The sequence below is a fragment of the Phyllostomus discolor genome, chromosome 2 (assembly GCF_004126475.2).
Source record: "Phyllostomus discolor isolate MPI-MPIP mPhyDis1 chromosome 2, mPhyDis1.pri.v3, whole genome shotgun sequence".
Lineage (NCBI taxonomy): Eukaryota > Metazoa > Chordata > Mammalia > Chiroptera > Phyllostomidae > Phyllostomus > Phyllostomus discolor.
The window spans coordinates 117375634-117382958 of record NC_040904.2 but is presented as its reverse complement, the minus strand read 5'-3'; the positions used below and the strand labels follow the sequence as shown (position 1 = coordinate 117382958).

The window sequence follows — 7325 nt, the reverse complement described above, 5'->3', positions numbered from 1 at the left end:
ACTCATGATGGCAGCCCAGTAAAGCTGGAAGGATACGAGTTCTGGCATGTGAAGCCGAGTGTGGGAGGAGTCGGAAATGGGGCTGCAGAGGAAGATTGGCCGCGGGGATTTAAAACCCAGATTTGGCGGCCATTGAGGAGGAGAACCACGCATCTTTAGCAGAATGGAGACTCCCGCATCCCAGAGAGAGGGAACCACGCGGCAGCCCTGGAGGAGAGAACCATGCGGCCTGGCAGAGTGGGGACCCCACAGCTTTAGAAGGGGGAACTACCACCTGGTTTTAGCAGAGATCCCGGCGACTCAGCCAAGGGTGCCGAGAATCCAGGGAGGTCTCCCAGTCGAGAGGGATTACTAACTGAGAAGAACTAGAGGACTGCCTGAGCCATAGACTTCTATTTCCTTTCCTGAGATACGGTACTCTGGACTGGGCAAAGGGGGAAGGAAGGAAGGACTGTGTCTGTTTGTGGGTGTTTGAAGGGACTTTGGGATTTTGGTAAAGACATTAGGTCACTACTTTAAGTTAGTATAGCATTAAATAAACATTTCCTTTCCTTTTCACAAATCTCTGGTATGAGAGACATCTTTCCTCTGGCAGCGGACATAATGGACCTGGGGCCTTCTTTCAATAATAGTATATCATCCCAGGCCCCCCTTGTTTGTTCTGTAACACTACCACAGAATTAACCTAATAAGAAAACAATACTCCACTTTGTCCCAGTTATGTTGTGCTGATATCCTGTAGACAATATTATAAAAGGACTGAATTTTTGCAATAGGCTGGGCTCACAGTATGTTAATACAGAGTTCATGTGTTTATAGTACTATAAGAACATCATTAGTGAAATGTATGTAAGTCATGCAAAACACTAGCACTAAAGCTCTTAAAGGCAATAACTCAAACAGGCAGTTGCTAGAGAAGGTGCTGCCAGGAATTTTATACACACACACATATGTATAATACAAGTATGTGTTTAGTTACAGCACATACTAATTTATCATGCTTCCACAGTGAAATGAATCAATTCACATAACTTGTTGCTGAAACTAATGACCAAAAGGAGAACGGACTTCCGCCCCCTTCAGCTACTAGCACAACCTTGAAAACAGAAGCAATCACTTGCAATCTTCCACACAGTGTTGTTAGGAGTAGCCTGAGCAGTCAGTGGGAAGTTCTGACTGAAGAAGTGCTATTTCCATCAAACTTCACAGTTCCACTGGCCACAACAGGAACTGTAGTCTGGGCCTGCACAGCCTGCTTATGAACTGGTTGGCAATCTAGCATATTAACTTAGAGTTCACTAGAAGCCAACACCTCAAAAAAATTACAGCTTCCAGCCCTGTAACAATATTTCTATTTTATATTGAAGCAGACTTGTCAAGATACAGCCTGGTCAGTCCTGTCTTCTTTTTCCCATTGTCTCATAGTAAATATTGACAAATTTCTCGGTACCTCTATGGGTGTGATCTACCTAAGTTCTAAAATCCATAGCCATAGCCATCAGGGAACCTGAAGCAGTCTGTTCAGGCAATGGTAGCATCACTCTCTCCTCATGTGTCCAGCTCCCTTGGCTGTAGGAGGACCAAATACCAAGTAGAGAAACCCACCAAACACGTGGAATTCTTTCCCTGCCCATTGTCTCCTGGAAGTAGGTTGGTCTGTAGTTCTCTGTCCACTTTCAGAACAGAACAGTGGCTTCCCTATGACCTCAGTCCTCTGGAAGATCTAAGAAGAGTTGCTGATTTTCAGTTTATGAATACATTTTTTTTCAATTTTTTTCTTATTGCCAACAAGAGTGATGACTCCCAAGGTCTCTACACATTGGACCAGAAACCAGAAGTTCCCAGAAGGCTTTTAGGATGCCATTTGTCCTTTCATGTACACATTGAATTTCATACATTCAGTGAACATTTGTGAAGTGCTGCTGGGCCAGGTACTGTCCCCAACCTGCCTTACACACCTAAATGTCCAGCCTCCTCTGGACCCCTACGAGACTTGCCTAGATGAGACCTCCCATCTCTACTGTATGTGGGGTTAGTAGGGAAGGAAAAAATAGGAGAAGGGGGAATCTTTATGGAGGAAGAGAATAAACCCTACTTTGAGGTCATCAACTTTCATAAAACCAACCAACCAACCTCATGGACTATGGAAAACTAGTTATTCGATATTAAATATTTTCCAGTGTCCTTTTATCTAACTCTTCCCAGCTATACCAGAAATAGAAAGAGGGTGCATCAACACATGGATCTGCATTATCAGTCACTGAATCTGGGAGGAAAGAAATGAGCTGCTGGCTGGACATAAGAGAAACAGGAGGAACTGAGGGTCCAGGTTGCCCAGGTAGTTCCATGCTGCCCAAATCCATGCACAGAAATAGTTACCTCTTGATATTTGGCTTAAATGGAAGAACATATAGAATATAGCAGAATGCAAAACGACGACACCTTTTACCAATAGGAAGACAAAACTATGGGTTAAAAACTCATTAGTTCTCACACAAATTCAAAATACTTTAATTGACAGATATTCCAAATAGATTAAAATTGTACTTTTTCACTACTTACAAAGAAAAAAGTTTGCTGAGTGAAGTATAACAGTGTAAACCTATTTGAGGAAGTATCAGCTACAGAACAAACTTACAATCTTTTAGAAGCATCTGTTTGTCTAAGAACAATTGCTACAGATATATTTGTGTCAATTTCCTAAGAACTTGTACCAGGCAATATGTGTTTGGTTAGTCTTGCTTGGCAATAGACTGTTGAAAGCAATGGCTGTATCTCTTTCTAAATACTTTAGAAACTTTTTGACTAATTCAGAATGGATGGAAAGGGGGAGAAAGAATTAGACTAAACTGATGAAGCTTTCTACATATTTACATTAAAATACTTCATAGTAAATAAAGTGACAAAATAAAGACCCAACCAAATAAGAACAGGCAAACTTAATACCTAACCTCCCTACAGAGCTGCCCCTAAAAACTGCTCCATCTTTTTCTCAGTTCACTTCTCAGATGGAATTACTTTATCCTATCCTAAGTAGTAGAAGTAATGAATAAAAAGAACAGGATGAGTTGGGCAGGATTAACTGTGACAAGACATGTTCCCCTTAATATTAAACCACCTAAATCTTTAAACTGGCAGAGATCTTGTTCAGACCTAGACTCCCGAATGTTCCCAAAGTCTTCCCAGCTTCTCCTCAGCTGACCCCTCATGTGATCCTTGGGACATCTGTCAAGTCTCCCGGCAATATCTTCATGCTTCAGCTTGAGCACACAGAGAGCAGGCAGGCAGCAAGGGCAGCCAGAAAGACAGCTCTAGGGGCCCAGCACTGGCTGACGCAACAAGGAGCCAGAAACAAAGGTGCCACCAAACCTCAAACAGCCCCACCCACTGAGATTGGACACTGTCTACCCAAACACACATTGTGGTGGCATCATCAAATTACAGCCTGGCAAAACAAAAGAGGACAGGACTAGGGATGGGGAGGTGACAAAAACATGGATTGTCACCTGCGACGTTTTTTGTTGAGTGAGTGAGAAATGTCATATTGGAATGGAGTAGGACAGCACTGAGACCTTATTCCATGCCGGGCACTGTGCTGGGCCTTTTGGACACATAGTCTCATTTCAGACCCCAGCAATTCTGTCAAAGGTTTAAACATCCCCACTTTATCCAGGAGGAAACTGAAGAGAAAGGAGGAAGAGAAAAAATAGAGGGGAAAGAGAAGGAAAGGGAGAAAGGGATTAGCATGGGCACTGGCCAAGGTGCTGGGTCCTGTTAGGACTTTCATGTGTCATCACATTTCATCTTTGCATCTTGAAGGTGGTAACTTAACCTGCTAGGGACTGGTCAACAAGTAGAATCCAGGGCCGTGGTTACTGTTAAAGATAACACAGTAGGGATGGCAGAGAGCATGCTGAACACTGGTGACCACTGGAAGGTTAGGCCACAGCAGCATGGGAAGAGCAGAGGGGGTGCAGCATTCAAGACGGTAGCCTGGAGGGAACTGAATGAAATTCAGTCTGAATTTTACCTGGCACTGACCAGCTGGGAGGCCTTTTAAGTCACAGTTGTCTCCCTATAATATGAAGACAGTTTTCCCTGTTCTTGTGGAAGTGTTGGAAGGTAAAGATAACACCTGGCTCATGATATTCATTCATAAATAATAAGAACATTATTATTATGGGGGGGGTGGGGGAAATGGGTTGAAAGGTATAAACTTCTAGTTATAAAATAGTTCTGGAATGTAATGTACAGCAAGTTGACTATAGTTAATAATATTGTACTGCATATTTGAAAGTTTCTAAGAAAGTAAGTCTTGAAAGTTCTCATCACAAGAAAAAACTTGTAACTGTGTGATGATAAATGTTATCTAGACTGGTGGTGATCATTTCAAAATATATGCAGATATCAAATTGTTATGTTGTGCACCTGACACTAATATGTTATATGTCAAGTATACCTTGATTAAAAAAAGAATATTATTGTTACTATTATTATAAATATTACCATCTCAATTTTGGAGTAAGGCTGGATCTGGCCAAGAAGCAGAGAGAGAGAAGGCATTCTGGAGCTGGAAGCTTTTAAGGAAGTGTTTAAGGAAGCAGGAAGTTTCTAGTCACCCAGCTTCTCCCTCCCTCTCTGTCCCCAGGTGGAGCCTTTTTTCCCCATCATTTTCTCTTATCTAACCCAGTACTCAGAGAGCCATCTCTGAAACAATACACAAAAATCAGACTTGGCGCAAGTTGAGTTAGGGACCCCAGAGCCAGGTACTGCTGCCCCCAAATGAACTGAAACTGTATGGAAGAAACCCTGCAAACTGTAAAAGGAATCTCAAGTCTTTCACAGGGAAGGAACCCAACCTTGTGAAAGAGAAGGTAGAAGTAAGTGATCTTAAGCATGCACCTGGAAACTAATAGGGAGAGTTGAGGGCACACTTAAAATATGTTGTCTGTTTTTAATTTACTATCACAATTCATGTCAGTTTATTTGCAATGCATTCTAATATTCAATGCTAAATTCTTTAACTCCTACCTCTATGCCCTCAACTCAAAAAACTTTTGTTGGTAATATCCTTATGCTGAAACTGTCATATCATGAGATTTAGGATTTGGAGACAGGTCAAGAAAAAAGTAAACAACAAAACAAGATACAATCCATTGCTCTAAAAAGAGGCATTTTAGTTAATCTGACTCCTTGTCAGGGGGTGATCTCTTTTCCAGAATGTGCACTCACAGACCAATGCCTCCAAATGGTCTTTGCTATTTTCTTTTTAAAAAAGAGGAAGAAAAGTCATAACCTCAAATATCCTTAGCTTCTTCTAGTTCATTCTTTCATCTTTATTTTTCTTACAATAAATGTATCACATATTCATTAGAGGGAATTAAAATTGCTTGTAAATCACTTAAAACTGATAACAGGTAATTGTTAACATTTTGTGGCAGTTCATTTATACTTGCATATTACACACAAAATTAGGATCTTAATAAGTCTCTTCTTTATTCTGAAACCCTCGTTGTGTTCTCATGTCCTTGGCCAATCTGTGGTGCTTTTTGCTCAGGCTGCGCTTTCACAGCCCTCATGGGCACTGCGCTTGCTGTCGACTGACTGGCTCCTCAGCTCCACTGAAAGCCCCTTGAAGGAAAAGTGACCTTGTCCACCCTGGTGGTCCCCAAAGCTTTGCACATGGTAGGAATCATCAGCTAAGAAGTAGAATGAACCCACCAGTCATGGTTAATTTTATGTGCCCACTTGGCTGGGCTGGTACTCGGATGTTTGGCCAAACATGAGTTTAGTTGTTGCTGTGAAGGTATGTTTTAGATGTGACTCCCAATTAAAATCGTAGACTTTGAGTAAAGCAGACTAACCTCCATAATTTGGGTGGGCCTCACCCATCAGTTGAAGACTTCAGAGAAAAGACTGATGTCTCCCAAAAGGGGAGTGCAGATTTCTGCTGGCAGATGACCTTTGGACTCGAGCTGCAACATAAATTCTTCCTGGGTCTCCAGCCTGATGTCTGACCCTGCAGAAATTCGATTGGTCAGCCACAGCAAAAAGAAAGAGAAAATGAGTAATTATGAGGTAATTCCTTAAAATCTCCCATTTCTCTCTCCCTCTTCTCTTCTATGATTCTCTTCTATGTTATTCAGGCTCAGAACCAACCAAATGTCTGACTCAGCTTTTCCCCTCCCCAGTGGTAACTATGTCATTGGTGTTTCCTGGGAAAGGAAAACCATATAGTCCAACCCCTATCCAGACAGTACCTGCGGGTCATTCAGCCTCTAGCAGACTCCTCCTCTGATATAAACTCACTGTTCTGTTTGCTGTTTGTGTTTCCTGCTTAGATAGTAAATTAATACTCAGGAAGTTAGAAGTTAGAAAAGTCAGGGGGAAGTGGCTCCAGAGCTGTCAGCTCATCCTACACGGGAGCTGGCAACTTTGACAGCAAAGAAAAAGCATGCACCTTCATGAGACATGGAACTTCTACTGATGGCACCCAAAATGACAATGGCTATTAGGCAGTCCCATCACACTAACTGCCAATGGATTAATTAAAATTGCCAGATCCAGTCACCTAGTGGTGTTGTGCTCCCTCTCCTCATTTCTCAGCCAGTCTAAATTCCTCTTCCTAACTGACAGCAGCTCCACTCTGGCCCTGCCTGACCGCTCTGCCCATCTCCTCCCCTAAGCAAGCCCCCCACTCTAGCCAGGCCAGCTGGTCTCCTCCGTCATGTGGACATAGCACATTAATCCCAGCTGCCACATGCCTCAGAATTCATCAGTCAAATGAGTTTCACTCCACCAATCACAACCATGACTACAAAAGTGTCCACCAACAGATGAATGGATAAGCAAGATGTAGTATAAACATGTGACATTTTATACATCCATTAAAAGGAACAAAGTATTGACACACATTGGATGATGAACTTTGAAAACATTATGATAAAGGAAAGAAGCCAGACACAAAAGGCCACATATGTATGATGCCTTTTATAGAAATATCCATAGAGGCAGAAAGCAGATCAGTAGTTAACCAGGGGCTGGGAAATGGAGAGTAACTGCTTAATGGATACCATGCTTCCTTTTGGGGTGCTGAAAATGTTCTAGAACTAAACAGTGGTGATGGCTACACAATATTGTGAACGTACCAAACACCTTTGGTTAAATATGTAAGTTTAGGTTATATGTATTTTTACTTTAAAAATGTTAAAAAGTAAAGAACATCCATAACTAACATGTTTCTAAGTTTGGTTCTCAGACCACCCATATCAGCAAAGCTTAGGGTACTTGATAAAAATGAGTTTCTGGGCTCCCCCAAGCGAGAC

At 42.0% G+C, this 7325-nt stretch overlaps 1 pseudogene; it reads right to left on the bottom strand.

Moving 5' to 3' along the window:
* Positions 1-780: 780 nt before the first annotated feature.
* On the bottom strand, positions 781-1499 carry LOC114514127 (annotated as a pseudogene).
* Positions 1500-7325: the final 5826 nt, after the last annotated feature.